General features: G+C 33.6%; 1 non-coding gene across 1 annotated transcript; it reads left to right on the plus strand.

Annotated features, from left to right (window-relative positions):
• The first annotated feature begins 1,980 nt into the window (after positions 1 to 1,980).
• Positions 1,981 to 2,087, plus strand: LOC121228764 (small nucleolar RNA R71). The gene has a single exon (XR_005926339.1). It is a non-coding gene; the product is annotated as a small nucleolar RNA R71 (small nucleolar RNA).
• Positions 2,088 to 4,811: the final 2,724 nt, after the last annotated feature.

Here is a 4,811-nt window from a genome sequence, read left to right on the forward strand (position 1 = left end):
ATTTGAAATGTGAGGGAAGTACCTTCAGTTCTAATTTAGGTGGCTCCTCAATTGACGCTTTTGGCTGGACATATTCTCTACTTTCTAGCTCCAAATATTCAAAGCAGGATTTCAGATTAAATTTCCTTTGATTAGCATCTAACAAAGCTAAGTATTCCTCCCCCTCTTCATCACTTGGAGGGTCTTATGTCAAAATTTGCTTCAATGGGTCCTCAACATAGTTAAGTTCCTTTTCCATGACTAATTCATCTAATTCAGATACTGCAAAATAATCATCAACTACGTTAAGAAATCGCATAGACTTAAAAACATTAAATGTTACCTAATTGTTAAAAACATTAAATGTTACCTAATTGTCCTGAACACGCATAGTAAGCTCGCCCTTCTGCACATCAATAAGGGTCCTTCCAGTTGCTAGGAAAGGCCTTCCTAGGATGATTGACGCCTCTTTATCTACTTCAAATTCTAGAATAACTAAGTCAGTAGGAAAAATTAATTTGTCTACACATACCAATACTCTTTGATTTTTCCTTCTAGATGTGCTAAGGATTGATCTGTTAATTGAAGTGTAACCATAGTAGGTCTAACTTCACCTATCCCCAACTTTCTAAATATAGACATGGGCATCAAGTTAATGCTCATACCTAAATCGCATAATACCGTACCACAATACGTTGATCCAATGTTGCAAGGTATGGTAAAAACATCCAAGATCCTTCAACCTTTGGGGTAGTTTGTCTTGAATATATGCATTGCATTCTTTCGTCAGAGCTACCATCTCAAATTCTCTAAGTCTTCATTTCTTAGACAGGATATCCTTCATAAATTTGACGTAATTCGGCATTTTTTTCAAGTGCTTCTACCAACGAAATGTTAATATGAAGTTACTAGAGTACATCTAGAAATTTCTTAAATTGGACTTCCTGCTTTTACTTCTGAAGTCTTTAAGGGTAAGGTGGTGAAGGATTCTTTACTAGAAATGGTTGATTCGTTTTCTGTGGCAATTCTGCATCTAATAAATTTTTTAGTTTATCAGAATTTACAGGTTTGGAAATTACCTTATCAGGTTTTGTAGATTCTAATTTTGGTGAAGCTGGAATTCTAACACTTGGTTGAACTTCCACTGAATCTTAAGCATCAACTAGCTCATCTTCAACTTCGACAGTGTTGGGCTCTAATGTCTTTCCACTCCTTGATGTCAATGCATTACAATGCTCTTTCCTTGGATATCTTGGGTTCTTTGTATCACTAGGTAGAGCACCTCGTGGTCGGTCCTTAAGTTCAGTTAGAAGCTGGCCTATTTGGTTTTCCAGGTTTTTTAATGTGGATGCTTGGCTTTGGATTAAGGTATTATTATTTTCTATGTAAGCCTTCAATAGGTTTTCTAAGCCATTGGAAGTTTTAACTTAAGGTTGTTTTTGAACTTGTTGGGTAAATATAGGAGGTTGGGTCTGTCTAAGTTGGGCATAAGTGTTACTGGGTCTAGCCCATTGGTTACTCCAAGAGAAATTAGGGTGGTTTGGCCAAGATGGGTTATAAAAATTGGATTTTCGTCCTTATCTTCCTCAGTTCTAGTTCTAGTTACCCATGTAATACATAGATTTTAGGTTTGATGGAAATTTTTTGAACAAGTTTCTTTCCCCACAATAAATGCAGGCTACATTTTCAAATTGATTGGGTGTCTGAGCTGTAAAACTATTAAACCCATTAGTGGTAAAATTCTTAAGCATTAAGGAAATCAAAGATATCAGAAATGCTAGTGAAGTGAGAGCATCCACTTTATGCACTCTAGTGACTCATCTTCCTGGTGTTACTCGATTGATTGGCCATTGGTAGTTCTTGCTGGCAATCCTCTCAATGATTTTATAAGCCTCATTATAAGACTTGGAAAAGAGAGCTCCATTAGCAAAAGTGTCTACTACCATTCTCATTTTAGCATTGAGACCATTACAGAATGTTTCAAGTTGGATGCAATACGAGATTCCATGATGAGGGCACTTTCGTAGTAATTCTTTGTACCTTTCTCATGCCTCATATAAGACTCGTGATCTATTTGTTGGAAAATATTAATTTCATTCCGCAAGCATTCTTGCTAGGTGGTAATTTCTTCATAAGGAATCTTTCTGCTAACTCTTGCCATGTGGTAATGGAATGTGGTGGCAATGAGTTCAACCAGGCTCAAGCTCTGTCCCCCAGTGAATATGGGAACAACTTTAACCGTAGTGCGTCTTCGAGTACTCCATCTAACTTGAAAGAATCTCTCACCTCCACAAATAGTCTTAAGTGAAGGTGAGGATCTTCGGTAGGCATTCCACTGAATTGGCCCACTGCTTGAAGCATCTAGAACATAATTAGTTTCAACTCAAATTATTGTGTCTCAATTTTGGGTCTCCTGATACCCAGATTAAGATCTTGAAACCTGGCACGACATAATAGCTTAGAGCTCTATACCAATCATCAGCAATAAGGATAGGATTTTGAGCAGGGTTTGCTCCATTTCCTTGATTCGGATTTTCAAAGTTCATTCTTCAGTCCTTCTCTGAATAGATTGTCTTCTTCATTGTCAAAAAGTTCTTTCAATTTCAGGATCTATAGGGGGTAAATCGATAATTCGATCAATACTTATAAACATCTAAAACAAATACAGAAAAATTAATTAAATTAAAATTGAACAAAAAAAGATCAAAATGCAAAATTAACAAATTAACAAATAATGACTTTTAAAACATTCTCCGGCACTGGCACCAAAAACTTGGAACAATGGAAATGTGCAAGTGTACACAATCACAACATGTAATAAAGTGACAAGTAAATGTCTAGTTATCGTACCCACAGGGATTGTGCAAAGAATTATTTATGAAATGAAATTAAAAAAACTTTGGTGAAGAAAAATCATTTGTTTGAAAAGGGGTTTAATAAAACTAGATTTTAGCTAAGTAAATTAACTAAGAAAATTAAAAAGGTAAAAATTCCAATGCACAATTTCTAAAAACCAACTTGAAATCAATATGACATAATTATGTTAAATCAATTACATTTCTTAACTTAATATTAATAAAACAATGTTCATGTTGTTATGAATAAATTCACGGCAACTTAGAAATTTGTTAACTATAGTACATACAGACTTACAAAATTAACTAATCTCTTGAACATATTACTATGCCAATGTAAAAAATTAATCAATTTAAATAAGCAAATAAAAGATTAAGTGAAGTAACATTATATTCCTACATTGAACAATTTAATCACAAAATCTTGCAAGTTATGCAAGGCTAATGTACCGTTTAATGTCGTCGCTAATTTAACCTTTAGTTACCTTAGAAGATTAAACATGCACTGATTAAGTATTGTGTTAATTAATTAAAATTTCAATATGATTAATAATTAAATCATTAGTTACCTTACAATTCTAATGCAAGTATAACATAATCATGGTTTTACTTAATCAAATAATTTACCAAAACCTATAACAACACAAACATGATTTTAATAACTTAAGTGGACGAAATGCAATCAACCTAACACGAACTAAATTTAATCCATGTTAATTACATTTAGAATAACAACATAACAAATATTCATAGACATGTTCATAATAACAACAATAAAAGTTAAAGGGTAGGAAACTAGAATTAAATCCGGTGTTTCTCCGAAGCCTAACTAGTTTGCTCCACTCCTCCTTCTTCGCTCATTCTGTTGAACCGAGACTTCTACAAGCACTTGAATTATACTACCCAAGGTGTTTGAAGGGCTCTTGTCCAAAAGGGAAATCAACAAAGGAAAGTAGAAGTGAAAAATGGAAAATAAAGGAGAGAAAGTGAGTGGAAGAGGGAGAAGTGTGGAAATGATTGGTGTGTTAAAATGAATTGGTGAAAGGGGTATTTATAGGTGGGATTGGCTAATAAAAATAGAAAAAAATAAGCATCCATGTATCCCCTTGGCCAGCCACACATGTGGCAAGTTTGAATGTTACAAACTTGCTAAATTTAGCTTGGGTGAATCTTTAAAAGCACAGAAAGTAGAGGGGTTTGAATGCAATTTCAAGGAGACTTCAAGGGGTTGATTTTCAAGTCAATAAATAAGTTATTTTGAACTGATTGGGTCAGCATGTTCGACGATTTTGGGCAGCCCGATTGCTCGATTGGACCAGTCTCTTGTATTAGCACAACTAGGCCTCATTTTCATAATATAATTAATAATTATTATTTAACCCAAAATAAATTAGATAAAAATTAAAATTAATTATATTATGTATTAATATTCATAATGTTGACTGTCTTAGGTTGAAAAATTAATTCGCTCTGATGCTTCAAAAATCCTTTCACGTTTTTGTGCTTCTAAGAGTGTCTGTTGAGCCAATTTTAACCTTTTGTGCAAACCTGTCGAAATTAAATCAAAATTTATGAAAAATCATTATAAAATTAATTAAAATTAAATATGTTAATAATTTGAGTGCAATTTAATTATTTTATAATTATATTATATTTTTCAGCAAGAATTACTATGAAATTGCGTTTGAGTTAAAAAATGCATGAAAAAGTCTATATATTTTCGTGTTTTCAAATGACACTGAAGAAGCTTATGGAACTAAAGGTTCAGCTTCAGGAACTCCTCGATCAAGGATTCGTCCATCCTAGTGTGTCTATATGGGTGGGACCAGTGCTGTTTGTAAAGAATAAGGGTGGTACTATAATGTGTATGGATTACCGTCAGTTAAATAAATTGACGCTAAAGAATAAGTACCCACTTCCAAGGATCGACGATTTATTCGACCAGTTTTGTAGGGATTTTGTGTTTTCCAATATAGA

This window comes from Gossypium hirsutum, chromosome A04 (assembly GCF_007990345.1).
Source record: "Gossypium hirsutum isolate 1008001.06 chromosome A04, Gossypium_hirsutum_v2.1, whole genome shotgun sequence".
In the NCBI taxonomy this organism is placed as follows: Eukaryota; Viridiplantae; Streptophyta; class Magnoliopsida; order Malvales; family Malvaceae; genus Gossypium; species Gossypium hirsutum.